At 34.7% G+C, this 18,925-nt stretch overlaps 1 protein-coding gene across 10 annotated transcripts in view; it reads right to left on the bottom strand.

The window, feature by feature from the left end:
• The window catches only part of Pam (peptidylglycine alpha-amidating monooxygenase), a 287,901-nt gene that overhangs the window by 243,226 nt on the left and 25,750 nt on the right, over positions 1-18,925 (bottom strand). For 2 of the 10 annotated variants that reach the window (XM_015483974.2, XM_048811497.1), the window contains exon 1: positions 18,576-18,714. The exons of 1 other annotated variant lie outside the window; for it this stretch is intronic. The gene's annotated coding sequence lies outside the window, so the exon portion shown is untranslated. Of the gene's footprint in view, positions 1-2,949; positions 2,968-12,025; positions 12,047-12,575; positions 12,593-18,575; positions 18,715-18,925 lie in introns of those variants that run through there. 7 more of the 10 variants (XM_015483969.2, XM_048811494.1, XM_015483963.2 and 4 more) reach the window with 5 other exon arrangements.

The following is an 18,925-nucleotide window of genomic DNA, read 5'->3' as shown; positions in this document are numbered from 1 at the left end:
CAGAAAGACATCTCTCACAGCATACCTGTAGTGCCCCTGAGAGGGACACTACAGATATGCTGTGACATTACAGTTGTAGGAAAATAAAGCAAGATAAAATCTTAGCAGACTTGTTCATCACACATTCCTGATTATATTCTAATATTTCCCTTTATTTCTACTTATATCTTCATAATATGAATAATTACTAAACATTATAACTAAACATTATGAATATTCATATATACTTATTTCATATATATTTTCATATATACTTTTATTACTTGTGTCAAAATTGAGGCTCAAAGAGGTTCCAAGACTTGGACAAATTTACATCATACATATTCCAGGAGTTTGAACTCTGGGCCACAGTTTCATGACTGCACATTAAATGCTCTTTCCCACATAGTATGATGATATTAAAATCTAGTATTTGATAATTGATCTTATACAGACAGTGAACAAGCAAGTATCTATTAAGATTATCTTAGATTCTCTTCTGATTTTATTCTCCTGAACTATTAAGAATATATGTGGGTTGGATAATATTTAATTTGTCACTCAGAGTCAGTTTTTAATTTTAAATCTAAAACTAGCATAAAGAAAAGGTAACAATATTGGAGACTCTAAAACCATCCATATCTAGGGAGATCCATTTTCAAAGGTTTCTTCTTAGAAGATCTGAATCAAAATGTTCAATTTTTTAAATGAAACTATCAGACATCTAATTCACACAGGTGAAAAAGACTCAAATGAGATTATCTCTTTTTCTGTTAAGTTACACATGGGGCTGAAACACTACAGTTCAGAAGTCTACAGGGGTACCCTAAAGCATCAATGCTGGGTTAGTTAGGGTACCTCCCTTTCAGTTATTAAAGGTTTGGGATCTTAGGAACCTGCACAGTATCTGTTTCAGAGGTAGTTAATTTCCTATTTCCTGACCATTTCATCAGCTTGCAAGGTTACTGGAAGCATTATTTGGCACCTATATATAAGTTTAGATCTAGTAATAATATGTGAAGTATACAGATTATAACATTAAAAATGTGTATATAGAATGAGTCTAACATGGTCCATTTTCTGTTGCTATAAGATAACACCTAAGCCTGAGCCGTATATAGGGAAAGAGTTTTATTTGGTTTATGATTTTTGGAGGCTGGAAGTAAAGATTGGGCAGCCACACTGATTTGCCCTCTTAGATCCTCTGCCTGTATCATAACATGGGAGGTGGCATCATGGTACAAGCAGGTACAAGAGGGTGAGAAGACACACATATTGAGATAGAAAGCCTGAAGGATTCAGGGGCCAGGCTTGCTTTTTTTTTTTTTTTAATAACAACTTGCTTTTCAGGGAACTAACCTGGGTCCCTTGAGAACAACATATATCTCTTCAAAGGGGACTCCTGTGATGACCTAAACACCTTCTACTAGGCCCTAACTTTTAAAGGTCCCACACCTCAACAGCCAAACTGGAGACCAAGCTGCCAGCACCTAAACATGTGGGGGACATAGCACACCTCCACCATAGAGGAATACTCAGTCTAGAAATTTTACATTTCTCAATTAAGATAAAAAGAAAAATGGAGAATATATACTATAGATTTATAATTGCATTATATTAACATTACATTTCCTGATTCTCATAATTGAAATAAATTTAAAAAAATATAGAAGAGCTCATAAATTTTTTAAATTACTTGTTTCTGCTCCCTTAAAATCAATTAAAAAAAAAAAACAACACTGTCACTTGTATTTAATCTTGCATTGAAGCCTTCTTTTTCTCACTGAGATTGGGGCAGGGAAGAAACAGCAAACATTGAGCAAGAAGCATAAGAACTTCCACAAATAAAATGGTTATAGCAAAACAGAGTAATTTGAGAAATGGGAAATGTAACCAGATGCCAGCTATCACAGTTATACATGATACCAATTAATTATAGTTAGCTTTTTAATCACTATCAGATATGTTATAAGTGTTGAGAAAATATTTAAAGACAAATCTTGGCAATTCTATGTTTTGTATGAGGAAGTTTTAAGCACAAAATAGCTATCCCTGTGATATTTCAAATGACAACTTCCTTTTGTGCAGAGAATGACTAAGATAAAGTAATGTATCTATAAAGTTTTCGCTGAATTCATTATAAAATTCTTCTCCACAGATTTATTAAATGTCATATACATAAATACTACAGATTTAGAAATGTTTGCAGAACTGTCTTGCCCAAGGAAGGGGTTTTTTGTTTCACATACTATGCTCATGAACACCTGACTTTTATTTTATTAAAAGTTGATAAATAGTGTAGAATTTAACTCAACGGCATTTTTCTTGGCACAGCTCTTCTTCCAGATGTAGCATCAACTATGGTCTTGAATTAAGGATCAAGTAGCATCTTTAATGCTGCTTCCCTAAACCATCTGCTTGTTTTGTAGGTTTTAAATAAGACAAATGTCATCTTAAATGTTTCCATTTCTAATGCCCCTAACCATGATAAAACAAAAATATGCTAAGATAAAATAATGAAAGCTTAAGTATTTTTCTCATAAACAGAGAAGAAGAACTGGTATCTTTTTGATGGTCAGGGTATATTTGAGATCAGTTAGTTCCCTTTCTTTTACTTGATTATTTCACATCCAGACTCTGTTCTGTAAAGTATACATGAGAATACATGTACTAAAACTGAACTTACAGGGGATGAGTGTGTTGCTCAGTGGTAAAGCATGTGCTTACTAGCATTAGCAAGGCCCTGGGCTCAGTCCCAGTATTAAAGAAATGAAATTAATAAGTTAACCTATAAGCATGGTTTAGATGGGTTAAGTAAACTTCATTTCTTTAAGAGTTTAGAGCTTGATTCTAGGTCATATTTTGTTTCTTTCTTCATGCCGTCACTTAGAATAAAATGCCATGAAACGAAAAGAATCCATAACTCTAATTCCTAGTTAAGTGTGCTCTCAGATTGTTTTAATTGCTCACCCTGATTGTAGTTTGACATCTGTTCCAGTGTTCCTTCCAGGAATCAAGCTGCAGATACAGGAAAGCCTGAATCACCCAGTTGTTCAGTCTTTCACATCTAATTATTTGCCACCCAAAGTTCTACATGATGGTCACAATGAATATGAAATATCTTTAGAAAAAAATATTCTTAACTTTTGATTTTTAAAAAGTGGGGGCATTATAATACACCAGTAATTTTTACTCATGTTTAAAGGTTGTCTTTAATTTTCTTGTAACATTCTTCCCTGAAGTTTAGTAAAGCTTTTAAAGCACTATAACTCTGTTTCAATTCAATGGTGCCAAATAAAGATTGTCATTTTATTCTCTTTTGTAACAACTTCTGATATTCTTTAAACTCGCTGCTTTGGTGATAAAATTTAAAACATAGAGAACTATTTTTGAATAGCTAAAGCTCTTTCTTATATTTCTTCCTATCTTTCCTACAATTCCTACACCTCATCATCCCTCCTCTTCTCCCACCAATGTTTTCTATTTAAAAGAGAAAAGTTTTGAGAATTTTTCCATCTTGGTATTGTGCAATTCTATAAAAATAACCTCTACAAGACCCATTTGGAAAGTTTTAAATATGACAAAAATCAGACTCTGGAAGATTGGCAGTGGGGAATCAGAGGGCTACTTGGCTGGCTGAAGAAGCTTAGATTTGGATTTCTAATAATATCCTCAAATTACATTACACATCCAACCATTGTATTTTGTGAATATGTTAAAAGAGTTTAGTAAATGGAAACAGTATAATATGCTGCAGGTTTTGTAACCTGATCTTGGCATTCAGTTATTAAAATCCAAGAGTCTTGAAAAATTAAAGAGGTGTTGGGCTTCTCCTTACTAAGGAGAGACTTTTTTGGGGGGAAGGGTACCATGGATTGAACTCAGGGGCAGGTACTTAACCACTGAGCAACATCCCCAGCTATATTTTGTATTTTATTTAGAGACAGGGTCTCACTGAGTTGGGCTGCACAGAGTTAGGCAGCTCTCTTGAGAGCTGGAGCTATGATCATGTAGATTCCTGAGCCCCAATCTTTCCCCTTCCTGCTGAACTGAGCCTGGGTCAAAATATGCATTTACCTGCTGGGGAATGGGCAGTCAGTAGTAGGTTTCTTGGATCAGACCTTGGTCAGTTCTTGGATTGTGTTTATACACACACACACACACACACTTAGTTGTAGATGGACACAATATCTTTGTTTTATTTATTTATTTATATGTGGTGCTGAGGATTGAACCCAGTGCCTCACACGTGCTAGGCAAGCACTCTACCACTGAGCTACAACCTCAACCCCTGGATTGTGTCTTTTGTCCTCCTTAATTTTTTCCAGCACACCTCAATTACTTACATCTATGTTATCATTCTTTTTGTTCTTGCCCTCACTTTTGAGGGTGAGTTTTGCCTTTTGGAGTCTGGAATCAAGTTACATTGAGCATAGACTTTAAGAACTTCAGGAACTGAAAGTCCCAAAATGACCAACACTAATCTGCACAGCCCAGAATGAACTCAACTGGCAAAAATCTAGATAAGGGAACTCTGTTGACGGCATTGGGATAGAGTAGAATGTGAGAAGTCCTGAAGCAAGCCAGATACTGCTGCTTCCTCTTATTTCATGCATAATACTTCCATCTTCAAGCTGAGCATTATTCCACCTCTTTAAACTATTAACTTTCCTCCAATCTTTCCATATTTCTGAATGCAAGAAATTTTGATACAATACATTTTTCATTACATTATCTTCTAAGACTTGTGGCATCTAACCCAGTGGATCATAAATTGTCACTTTCTTTCTTTTAAACTGGATATAAAATAATTTATTTCCATCAGTGCCACAGTCCCTTTGCTATCTGCACATGTGGATAAAATAGTGGACCACAGGGGTCAAAGGAGGCAATGAAGTAATGGTTTAAGATTTCAACCAAAGATAGGAATTTTAAATATGAAAGGAGACAAAGGAAAATTTTAAAGCACTCTAAAACATACTAATATACCACCACTATAGAAAAAGCATAAAAGAGTAGGTGAGCATTAAGTTGGCTAAACAGAAGACTGGGTACCATGCCAAAGCATAAATAAACAGTGATATAAATCCAATGATTCCATGTAACTAATATTTATTGAATGTTAACTATGTGCTGGGCACTGTCTAGGCCAGTAAGACTCACACAGTAACCACCAGATTTAAATTCAGCAAAATTTAGAAATACAATAATGAAAAAAAATACAACTTAATAAAAGAAAAATTAATAGTCTCATAAATATCCTAAGAAACAAAATAGTTAAGGAAAAGAAATTAACAGTTTATCCCACACCCCAAAGCAAGGTCTATTACTGAGTTATTTTAGACCTCTATCACTTTTCCATTCTCAACCGCTAATGCAGCTTGTCTCAGATTCTTTAGTTACTATTTGGAGTTTTAGTCAATGGAACTTCAACATTGACTCTGAGGTAATTTTTTTTTAATAGGGATTAAACTCAGGGGCACGCAACCACTGAACCACATCTGCAGCCTATTTTGTAATTTATTTGGAGACAGGGTCTCACTGCATTGCTTACCACCTTTGGTTTTGCTGAGGCTGGTTTTGAACTAGTAATCCTCCTGCCTCAGCCTCCAGAGCCGCTGGGATGATAGGCGTGGGCCACCACGCCTGGCCTGAGGTAAAAAATTTTATCTTACTTAAATGTGTTTCTGTGCTATGTGTTTTTACTAAGATAAAATGCAAATGGGATGAACTGTCATCTTCAACACACAATTTTAGTTTTAACAAATTATACACCTAGGCAACCACCAAAACAGTAAGTAATTTCCTCTTCAATCAATCCCCCCCACCCTTATAGGCAAACTCTTTTCGTCTTTCTTTCTTTTTTACCTATATTTAAACTTTTATTTGTTTGGTTTGGTCAGGACTGGAGACTGAACTCAGGAAATCTTTACCACTGAGCTGCATCCCAGTCCTTTTAATTGTTTTTGTTTTGAGACAAGGTCTCACTAAGTTGCTTACAGCCTTGCTAATTTGCTGAGGCTGGACTCAAATTTGCAATTCTTCTGCCTCAGCTTCCTGAGAGGCTGGGATTACAGGTGTGTTCCACCCTACATCCCAGGTATATTTAAATTTTTATACACATTTCTTGTGTCTCTTCCACTAGAACCAGAAGCTCCTTAGCATTACAAACCTTTTTCAGAGCTGGTGGGAACATTTAGCCCCACTTTATCCTTTTACTCACAAGGGAACAAAGAACCAGAGAAAGTGAAAAGCCTGGGGCTCTCTCAGGGTAGTGCATTTCTACCATGATTGAAGAGAGACTCACTTTGCCTTATCCCATTGAATACTTAACCTAGCTGCGTAGAAATCTATTTTAACTGGGAAAAAGAAATGAAGTTAGACTTCATTTCCACTAAGGAGAACTTGGCCTTGCTTTATTTTTATCCATTGCATGTTAAACTGGACATGGGAGGAGGGGTCACAGACCAGAATGGGGTGGAGGCGTCTGGGTGGACCAAGCACAATAGAGTCTATGTGTGGGCAAAGGTGACTGTGCCAGGGTAGGTGCAGATGTGCTGCATGTTACAAAGTCTCCTTCTCCACCCATTCTCTTCCTAGGGTAATTTTTATTCTCATCTCCTCTTTCCTCTATTTGGCTGACTTTCTTAGCCTGGGGGTATCTTCTCAGTATCCTCTGCTGTCCAGTCCTTTGATGGCATTGGGCATTTGAGTCTGTTAACTATTCACATTCAGGGCAGTCCTAGGAGTTGGGTATATTTCAATGGCAATGGAGCACAATAATCTGGAGCCAGTCTGCCTGAGTAATCCCAGTCCCTCTACTAGATTATTCGGGTTATATCAGGCAATTTCTTCATTTGTGAAATAAGGTAATGATAATAGTGTTTCTTCACAGGGTTTCCATGAGAGTAAAATGAGAAAGTACTTAGAAAAGTGTCTGCCACACAGTAATTACTCAATAAATTTTGGTTGTTTTTAACCAAATGACATCTTAGTAAAGTTCTCTAGAGACTCATATCATACATGTAGTTCTAATAAAATGTGTGTTTGCAAATGTAAACCATATAATAAATGTCAACACAAAATAAAAGTGACACGGAAAGAAGAAACAGGTTGGGAAAGAATACAGCCCCATTAGGAGAAGTGACGTGAACAAACTATATGTTCAGGTGTTCTCGATCACTCTCAATTTGGGAAGTCTCTTCCTTCCCTGAACGTCCATTTCATTTATAGTAATTATCCCAGTCTTTTATACCAAAATTATTCACATTCTTCCACTTATGAGAATGTAGGCTCATTAGGATAAATATTTTCTACAGAAACTAAAAAAAAATAATAAAAATAAAGTTAAAACTCTTCTCTATCCCTTTCCACTTCCAATTCTTACCTTACAAAATGCCAAGCTTGAGTAGAGGTGATTATATATTCAAACAAAATAAGAAGTTAATTCAAAGTTCATCCTTAATGGAGTCTGGTTATAGAGGATAAAATACTTTTATATGTTCACAATCACTTTTTTTCTTTTCTGTTGGTTCATTTCCCAAACTCATCTTATTTTCCACTCTGTGAAGTAATTAACTTTATGTACTGATGTTCAAATTCTTGCCCCAATCCCAAAATAACTCTTGCCCTTTATTGTAAGTTTCCATAAGAACCATGAGTAATGAGTATATTCCATTGTTCTTCAGAATGTTTTTCAATCTCTTTATTCTTTGTCCTAACATTCTCTGTATAGCAGTTTAATTTGTTCAGTTTCTTCCAAAAGTACTATACTGTTTTTCATCTTGTCAATCATAATTACTTATTCATTTGGACAGGGAAGGGTGAATTCAAACCAGTTTTTCATTACTTAATTATACATAGAATTCATATTATAAGGCATAGTACAAATGTGTCTGTCACAAATCTAGACTATATCAAGTATCATGTTGCAAAATGTTTCCAGAACAATGAAATAATTATCTTTTTCTTATTCTTCTTAAAAATATCATTGCATCTGTACTTCCAATGTCTTAAAATTATCCTTTTTTTTTTACAAAATAATCAACCTACCTTCACTTGTCTGCATCAAAATTGTATGAACATAAAATTCTATCCATTTCTTATCTGATATCTAAATAGAGAAGAACCATTTATCAAAATCTATTTATAGCAGTTATAAATTTTTTTAATTAGCATATTCTTGGAAACTATTTTAGTGTTGGGTTTAGGCAAAAGCATACTCGAGTACTGCACTTTGGAACTAGGGCATACACTAACTATTCAAAACATAGGACCCTCACTTGAAAACATCTCTAACAATCTCACTAAAAACAAAATGCCCCATCAACTCAATTTATTTAGAAACTTTTAATTTGTCAAGATATAATGATTTAATATTAGGCTCTAAATATTTTAATCAGAAAAAATAAGTTATGGATTTTGTTTGGAAAAACACATTTTAATGAATATTTCATTAAGTTGCAAACTAAGTGTCATGAAAAATCTTATACATTATATGTAATTTTTCACAAATCATTAGGTGATTTCAGCAAGAGAAATATACTCTATTTAAGCTGGTTCACATGAGAATGAGGAAATTCCACTTCGACCACCCTCTGTAAGCAGACTGAAGGCAGATGGTGCTGATGTGTTCAGCAGAGAAGAGTGTTGATCACAGAGTGTCTGCCAATCAAACACTTGGGAAAGAAATGAGCTCCATCTGTGTTTTAATTACGAGAGCAAAACCATCCAGTGTAACTGCCAGCGCTGCACATTTTCATAGAGTACAAGAGACGTACATGTACTTCCTTTCATAAATGAATGTAGAAATTTCCATATATAGCAGTGGCCAAAGAAACAAGAATTATGAGCAGTGCCAATTAAGAACAAAATCAGTGATAGTATGAAGGTGCTTTTAAAAAATATTTCTATTTTCCTGCAGTGCTATGGACCATATTCTTTTTTTAAGGCAATTGTAGTGAATATGAAAGAATTACATAGATAAAAGTGGAGAAGTGATATCTGAAAAAGTTAAATAGTATTGAAATATTAGGTTTATTTAACAGTTCTCTCACTAAAATTCAATAAAGTGGAAAATTTTAATAAATTTATATTACTATATTTTTATGATTATATATTTCATGCATTATATTAATACATTATTATATTCATATAATTTAAATTTTTATTTTATTAAACAAAATATCACCACTTCAGAAATTTCTAGCAAGTGACACCCCTATCCATTTTCTCCCAGATGATATTGGGTTGTTTCTTTTATTTTCATAAATAAATTTATTCTAGAACATATCTTATTTTCTCAGTATGTGAATAGAAACCATGAAAGCACAGATAGGACCTAAGCTTTGCATTTCTATGCTAGAGGGTTTCAGTCTCTGTTTATGCTGGGGAAATGCAAGGAAGCAAGACAGGATACAGATGGGATTAAAGGGGGAAAACTTCCCCTCATCTTCCCATTTGTTTCTCTTAACTCCATGTTTTCTTCCACCCTCTCACTTGCTCCAAATAGTTAGTATTGAAGATTAGAGGGTAGGTTCAGAAATTCATAATGGTCTCAAAAGATGTTTTGAAGTTTGAAAAGAGATATAAGTATGTATATATTCTGATGATGAAAAGATTTCTAAACCCTAAATGTGTTTCATAATAAAAGAATTGGTTCATTCAATAAGTATTTATCAAGTGCTTATTATATATTCACAGTTGGAATATAAAGAGGGAAAAAAAAAGATGACTACTGCATGAAAAGATCCAGAGTCTAGCAAAGTGACCAAAAATATTTTAAAAGCCACACATATAGTAAGATATTTAATGACTGCTGCATGATTCATGGCAGAAAGAAGGGGAGAATTAATCTTCAAAGAATTTCAGAGGAATAAGGAAGCTATCTCTCAGGCAAATGAGGAAGAGGGAAGGACCAACTAGATTGTGGCAGTGAGCAAACGTGAGAGTTCAAAGTTCATGATACTTCTTCATGCCTACTTATTTCTTGGGAATGCTGATCTCCAGAGTTAAATACTCCCAAGAGATTTTTGGGATAAGGCCTAAAAGGAGAATGTTACACTTAGCCATTTGACAGTAACGAGTGACCTTTTACAGAACAGTTTTAGATTTAAAGAAAGTTTCAAGGGAATGGAAAGAGAAGTGGGTAGCATTTTGGCAGTGAGAGAACAGAGGGAGGAAAGGGTGAGGGTCAAGTAGGAAACAGGGTAGAAGAAGGTGCAAGACTTCAGCAAGTCGAAATGTGACACAAATGGCTCTCAGTGATGCCATATAGAAGATGCTTTCTTAAATTAGTTGAAAAATTCTGTTCCTTCATAATTAGTTATTGAATTATTTTAATTAATTAAATATTTCTTTTTAAATAATGAATAATCAAAAAGCTTATAAAATCATATGGAAATGCTTATCGTTTGCTAAAATAATCTGTTTATTCCAAGTTATTCAACACTTTCCACCTTTAATGCTACTAACCTTTTCATTTTTATTTCTCATTTGTATGTCCAGAATGAACAGTGACAACACAGATACTGTATGCTTTCTTTTCATAGCACTTGTAAAAACATGATCTTGCTTTAAGTCAGTTTTCAGATGTACCTTGGAATTTATATATGGATTCATTATCAGATACCCAGAATTATGGATAATGCAGATTTGAGTGTATTAAGGCTTTCAGTATGTTCTAAATACATATTGGTCAAAGATAACCACAATAACCCTAAAATTACCAGTATTTTATAATTATCAGAAACTTAGTTCCCAATTAAATATCCTTTCATGAACTTACCAAAGGGACCAGATGACCAATAAGTTTTTTCAATGATTATTAGTCTCTCTTCTCTTTTTTTAAATTTTGACTAGAAGCCATATCACTCAATGTCTTTTTCCCACTCCAACCAACCAACCATAATTTTTTTAAGAAAATGTGTTTTCCACATAGTAGGCTATTTATTAGACCAAATTACTAATTTTGGAGTAGAACATAATTAATTATATGCTTTCTTACATGGCTACAATAAAGGTCTTATTCTCCTTACACAAATATACATGACTCAAGCGCTTTATAATTGCAACCAGCAGTTCAAGTAAATAACATGATGAGGCAATCATAATCCACTACAGCAAAGAATAAACATTTCAGAAAATGAAAGATTCTTTACCTTGAGAAAGACAGGGGATTTAAAATTAAAATAGTAGGACAAAAAAGGAATCCTAGTGAGTGACAGGTGAGTGAAAGTAAATTCTTTGACATTCATAACCTTTGAAACAAATAAACAAAAAACTTGGTCTTACAAAAAAAGTATGAACTATTTTATATTTCATCAAAAACAATCAGGAAATATCACAGTGGAATTTATTATCTGCTATACAGATACTCTACCCTACAAGATGTCCAGACCAAATACTTCAGTTTAGTCCTTTCTTCCCGGTGTGTTCACACTCTGGGAAATCCTCTCCACTCTATCTTCAAAGCACATTCTGAATCTGACCACTCTTCTCCACTGCTCCCCTGTCCCCTGTCACTTCTCATCAAGATGAGCTCAGTTCCTTCCAACTGATGCCTCCACTTTCATTCTTGGCCCCAAGTTTTGTCTGGAAGCACAGGCAAAGCAAGCCTTGAGAAAGGTATGTCAGGCCATGTTGCTTCTGTGTTCAAAGCCTCCAGTGTCTTGTTCTCTGACAGGGACCTTTAGGGCTCTGTAGGATCTGATTCCCTTGCCTGTCTGCCCTCATCTTCTGCTAAGCCCACATAGTTCACCAGCTCTATACACATGACCTCATTGCTATCCAAACACTACATTCCTTTGACATTACTGCAAAGATGAAAAGAAAATCTCAAATATTGAAAGTAGATAACTACTAGCAAGATATCTTTAATGACACAAAAGGCTTGGATTGTAAACCAAATCAGTAAGGAGATAATTATAATAAAACATAAACTGACCAGAAAAATAAATTCTTCCCACTATCAACATTTTACTAAGTTTGGACAAATTTAAAATTTTTGTTTCTGTACAACTACTCTTTAAATGACAGTTCAACTTACCTGGAAAACCATCACAAAGCTAACATGGAGATGATTCTAAATAACTAACAACATACAGCTGAGTGTTGACTCAGGGCACATGAATGCCTTCTTTATGTTTCATTAGGAAACCACAGTTATTTCTAAGTAGAATGAATGTAAAGGCTTCCTTTCCAAACGTTCACATCCAAGATTGGGAAAAGGTGGCCAGAAGATGGGCAGGAGAGTGAACTAGCTGCATCGATGTCAGAAAATGTAAGGTTTTGAGGTTTTTCCACTTGGGTTGTAGCTAGTTGAAAAGGATAAACTGCAATTTCATGCAGTAAGTTCCATGTGTAAATATAGTAATCCATTTCACTCCATAACACGCCTGATAGAACACTCAAAAACACTGTGCTGCCGCTGCTGCTGCCCCTCCTCCAGCTACCATAAGAGGACTCCAATCTCCCAACACAATCTCAGAGCTGTGTAAGGTTCCTTCCTCCTGTTAAAAATTCTGTCTTTGGTGTCTTTGCTCTGTAACCAACCATGTCCCTTCCATTTGCCAACTCTCTTCTTTAATTTCTCCTACCTTCTATCCATCAGAAGGCAAGACTGATAACTGTACAAGCAGAGATCTGCAGCAGGGGAAAAAGGGGGCAGCAGCCTCAGTGTGGAATGTGAGGCAGTACACTCTGTGCATGCTCAATAAACAGGAGTTGGCTGCTTAAAATAAATGTTACATGGAGCTGTTGCTTAAAATAAATGTTATGAGGAGCCTGAAGGAAGACAGGAAAAAAAAAGAGTAAAAAGAAGGACTAGGATTGAAATAGCTCATTCTAAAGTAACTGTATTTGAGTGGACATGTGCTGTGCCTAAAGGTATTTATGAAAAAGAATGAAAAACATTCTATGATGAAAAGAACGCTAGGAAAAACCTGAATTTTATAGTCAGGTAAATGGAACTGCAAGAGGTAAGGGGACACAAGGTTAACAGAATAACAATATATCTCTCATCAGGTAAATAATCAATTCATTCTGAATTCTAAGAAAAGCATACTCTTTGAATGCAAATCAAATAAATTTATTATCTCTCAATTGAAATTTATCACTTGGAAAGAATTAACATGAAAATAAAACAATAATTGTTATTAAGTGATAAGAAAGTTATTCTCCACCTAGCCATGCTCTTAGCTGAAATTCCTTGTAATCAGAGGTCATGTTGTCCTTTGATTAATTCTGTATTGTGCACAGTGCACCATTACGCAAGGGAGGGCATTCAATAGTAATTACTAAGATTGCATTTTGATTGAAGAGGACAGAACTGACCTTTCCAATAAGAAAATAATGCCACCTGACTCTTGTTATATGCTAATATTACAATTGGTAGTTCATATTCCTTTGTCACTTTCTCTACTGAGACTCTTGAGACAATTTTTGAGTTTAAACTCTGGCATAAATTTGCGATTGAAAAGTTTAGAATTTATGAAATATTTTAGTTGGTAAGCTCAGCCCCTGACTTATGAATATTGAAAGATGGACTGATAATCTCCAATTGCCTCCCCTCTTCTTTACTGTTAGTATAAAGAAAAAGCTCTTAGGAGTGACTCTATTTTTTAGCATGGCTGTGGCTACATCCAGGAACCAACCTCCAGTCTCTACCAAAGGCTCCTTATTTTTTTGTAAAGTCTCCTTGAACTTGAACAGAGAGTAAACAGCAGGCATGGGCCCAGTCCTCCCTAGCTTCCCACCTGACTGGTCCACATGCCCTGGTCACAGCATGCCCCTGAAGAAGGCTGCAAGCACTTGTTCCTAGCCTTTGCAAACAATGATTTGCAACTCAACTCTCTCCTTCTTTGCCCTAGGCCACAAGATTTTGCTTACAGAAAGTGTATCCTTTATTTCCATTAATCCTCAGTCCATAAAACTATTTTAGAGGAATTAATAACAAAAATTGCTCCAGTTATAGAATCTCACTTCCATAGCATAAATTGGCAGGAATAGGGGAAATAATAATTTATTTCAAATTATTGAAAACAATTTCAATAATTTCTTTTCTCCCTGTAAGTTTCCTTTTGTTTTACAGAGGGAAGTAAGATTAAAACAGCAATACATTTTTTAAAAAATATAATCAAATACAGGATCAGGGAGCAAATGCATGGGGCTTATGATGGTTCTCAGATTTGCAAAGACTTTGGGGCAGTCAAGACTTAAGATAACTTGCTAGTGCCATTACTTCCTTCATACTTGACTTTACTGCCATTACTGGGGAAAATTCTCTCTAGAAACAAAACTCTGAACTAGTTTTCAAAATAGGGAGAAATCATAACAGTCTTTGAAGTTTTTGATTTTGAAGTTTCTTTCCATCTTATCTACCACCCACTGACCAAATAAGATTCAAAAACCTCAAAACTCTCATTTCCATTAGTTCCTTTATCTCTGATTTCTCTCAAAGATAAACTTTTAAGATAATTTTTAACAAAGTAAAAAGGATTAGTACAGCAACTGAGCCAGTTCAAAATGATTTAAAGATTAAACAGTCTCTTCTATCTCAGAGAAGGCAGCTGCTCTGTGAAGTGCTTTTTTTTTTTTTTAAGAGAAATAGATTTAATCTCTATTCACTCTAATTTACTGGAACTGGAGAAAATCGGTATTATATTGAATATTTTGTATATTTCTAAAAATATGAGCACATGTTAAAGGTTTTTTTTATGTTAGCACTTGAAAGGGTACATACTATCGATAAAAGAAACTAAACATTGAAATGAGCTTAATATGTGCTGAAAGCAAAACACTCAACTAATTGTGTGTTTTTATTTACAATGTTATAGATAAATAACTTTTGTTATTTATTAAATTATATAATTTGCTGATCTGATTTTTCTAACTGCTTTGTCACTTAAAATCTTTCCTTTAATGATGATATTTCAACTGACAAACACAATCCTGATGATATAAAACCAGATTTTGCATTTACATATAGTTTGAAGTTTCCTGTACTACTATGGTACCAAAAAGGGTCAAAATCAAAAGAAGAACTTCTTGCAAAGTAATTTTCACAAACCCTCCTTTGTATTCTAAGCAAAGGTGATAAGATACCACTTAGTCTTTCCCTAGAAAGTGATTTTCCAAAAAAAGAAGAAGAATGCAAGCAGGATAACCATTTTCTTTTCATCTCCTTTTCTTCAGAGAACCAGAGCAAAATGTAATTTTAGGCATTTCTGTCTAAAACTCACCTATACAGTGGTTTCTCTTCTACAGTTTTTTTTTTTCCTAGTGCTTCGAAAAGGTTAAAAATCTACTACTATCTATAAATTACCATATATTTAGTATGGATGGACCCAGATGTCATGAATCAGTTCAAAGTGATAATAAACCCAGGATATAAACAATAAAAGAAAATTTTGCTGCTGTTGACCTTAACTCTAGAGTTATTGATTATGGTAATACATTGTGCCTTTCCTAGAAACCATGTAGGGCACACCTGCCAGATTCATCTTGTAGGTCTTGTGACTCATGTGGATTCATGCCAGATCAATGAACAACAGTCTTATTCAAAACTTAGGGTTACTAGTTCTCATGTTTGGGTCTCTAGAGGCCCAGCCATTACCCTTCAGTTTCTAAAGAAACCAAGGCTTACTCACACAGGAGTTAACTGATAGAATTTTTGTAGTCTCAAATCAGCTTTGTGTAATTAACTTCATCTGATGTAAGCTTCTCAATAAAAATATTAAATGAAGAATAGTGTCACTTTATGAAGCTGGTCTCTGTACCACAGAGTTTTGAATATTTGAGTTGGTGAAACATATCTAATTTGATTTTCCCTCATTAATTATCTTGAGGCATTTTAATATCCTTGGGGATGATAGCATCCAGTGAATTAGGTTAAAATTTCACATTCTCTGTTGGCAATCATTGCTTAATTCATGGCTTTCAGTAAAATTATCAGATTTGTGAATTTAAGGTTGATAAAATTGGCTAGGCATTCCTTATTCCTTCTGCAGCAGACAGAATACTCCCCTATACAAAAATGTCCATATCATAATTGCCTGAGAAGATTTTCTGGCTGCAGAGAAAGAGAACTGGCAGCAGAGGGATTTGGTCTCCACTTGCCATCTGTGAAGTTGGAGGAAGGAGGCCATGAGCCCAGGAATGTAGGCAGACCCTAGAAGCTGGAAAAAGCCTCTTGAAAGGAAATGCAATCCTATTGACTCTTTGATGTTTTTAGTCCACTGAGACTCCTAACCAACAAAACTCTAGGGTAGTAAATTTGTATTCTTTAAGTGACCACTTCTGTGGTAATTTGTTACAGCCAACAACAGGAAACTAATAGACCTCCCTAGTTATTACACTATATCAATCACTCCTTTTGTGGAAGAAAATAAGTTTAAAATTTGATTAGGAAAAAGTGCCCAACTCCAACTAGGAATGTAGTGCCATAAAAAATGGAAAGTGGCCTAAAAAGTGTATGTGCCCAGGTTCCAGCCTTTAAACACAGACCACTGGGTAATGCACTGAACCAATCCCTCACAGCTCAAGTATCTTTTCTATCACTGGACAAAGACTTATTTTCATGTCTGTGTTCTCCTTGAGGCTTCCTTTAATACTTTTGGATACCGGTTCCATTTAACCTGTTGTGTGCCTGGTGAGAGCCAAGGTAATCTCTTTTCTGTTATATTTCATTTGTTTCATGCAGGTGAGGTATAGAGAAATGGCATTTCCATATTTCAGCAGGAACAAGTTTAAGTATTAAAATATAAAATATTCTTACCATTGCATAAAAATAAAATTAAAACTTCCCAAAACCAATTTTTTAAATCGCTCTCCCCGAACTGCTTGGAACCACTTCCTGACTAAAGCATAAAGGAAATTATAATCTTTGACATACATTCCATATAAAGTGCTACTTGTATTGGTCAAGGCAGCAGAAGGAGATTTTCATAGGTTGAATTATACCGTCCACAACATTAATACAATAAGCTCAAAAACCTGCTGTAATTTATCCTAGAACATGTTAGTCTAGTTTTCAACACAAGTATTATGAAATTGTTCCAACGAAAGAGTTTTTAAAAGTATGTTGACATTTCAAAGTGATTCAATTTCTTTAATATTTAATCTAAAAACTAAATTTGGTAGTATCATAATTCCTTTTTACGTTTTTACAAAACTTTTCTGACACCAACAAACTAACAAATTTTCAAACACACTCAAGATTAAATATCCAAAATAGTGATGAAATTAAGTCAAGCCAGTTTAAGCATATTTTCAGGACAGAAATTCAAACAAGTATTTATGACATTTAAAGTAAGTCATATCCTTAATTTACTAGTAGTAATTTTAAAGTTAAACATTGTTTTCCACTCTCTCACAACTGTATATCGGATTCTTTATAGAAAGAAAAATGAAGAGTACCATCAGTCCATTGACATAATCTCATGCAGAAACACAGCAAACTTAGAGAGCAGGGTATATCCCAGAAGACTCCAAAAATACAAATGGACAGTCCAAACCACTTACCTACCTCTCAACAAAGCCATCTGCCTTTCTTCTACACAGAATAATGTTTCTGCTATATAAAAAGCTGGGAACAGGCCCCACCCCATCCACTCTTTCTTATTTCTCTTTCAAAACTATGAGTTGGAAATTGATTTTACCTACTATAACTTCCTAAACCTCATATTATATTCTTCACAGAATATACTGAAATATTCCATTTGGAAACAAGGAACAGAAATATGGACAGAACTCTCAGAATGAAGATTGAGAAAACCAGTTGACAGAGAACTTGGTTTGGTGTGCCTCATCATTTATTGCTTATTGATGAGACATACAATAGGAGAAAAAATTAAATATAATTAACTTCTCAAGGAAAATATCTACTCATAGTTCTTCTATCTGAATATTCTTTTCATAAAGTATTCTTTTCATAAAGCTGAACACAGCCAGCCTTAAGGGTGGACATGTATTGAAGAAAAACTTTCATGAAGCACACATTTCATTCATCACAATAATAGAAGCTGTGAGAAGGCAATAAAAGTGTAAGTATGAAATGATGGCTATCAATATACTTTGAATTTCATAAAATCTTTCCATAACTAAATCTTTATCCTACAATATAAGTTTTAATCTCTGATATATGCTGGTACTTATAATAATATCTTCCCATATTTACATTAATATTGTTTAATCTGGATAAAGTATATAAAATATAAATTATAATGTATAATTCACACACTTAAAAAATAGCCTTGGTTGCCCTGTGACACCTGTCAAAATATTTTAGGATATTTACATTTCAAATAGTTTAGAATTAAAAGCCCTACCGAGTGTACTACTGCTACTTACCAGGGAGAGTAGCAGGCATTACATTGTGTGTTCAGTTATTTTTATAAGCTTACTCCACGTGTGCATGCATACATGCACACATACACACATACTTTAAGTACAAATTGAAATGGTTCTAGCTAACTGTCTGAAATTCTCCCATACACTAGGATTTCAGTTAGTAGTATATCTTAGAAAGCAAGAAACCTGAGACAGAATAATCAAGGCATTAGTAATTCTTGCAATTCTATGCAAAACAAGGCACTTACCTTCCATTGCTAGGGATGTCTGAAATCACACTGGAAAGCAAGCAACGGGAAAAGGGCTTTATTGCCGGGTGAATCATCCCCACGTAGATGCTCTGAACAACCCCTGTATGCATACTGACATCATCAGGAGAGACTTGGAGGCAGAGGATACTATGGTAACCGAGCAATGTGCTGGGAGACAGAAGCCTTTAATTGCTTTAACAACTTCCTGGGGCTCAAGCTACCAGACTTGGATTTGCTAAGTAGGAAATGAAGGTTGTCACAGAGGCAGCAAGTGTGACACAGAGCAAGAGGACTCAATGAATTCTGAAATTATTAATTTCAGTGTGACTTTTTAATGACAAATATCA

This window comes from Marmota marmota, unplaced genomic scaffold (genome assembly GCF_001458135.2).
Source record: "Marmota marmota marmota unplaced genomic scaffold, marMar, whole genome shotgun sequence".
Lineage (NCBI taxonomy): Eukaryota > Metazoa > Chordata > Mammalia > Rodentia > Sciuridae > Marmota > Marmota marmota.
The sequence above is the reverse complement of the archived record's forward strand: the minus strand, read 5'-3'. Positions and strand labels throughout refer to the sequence as shown.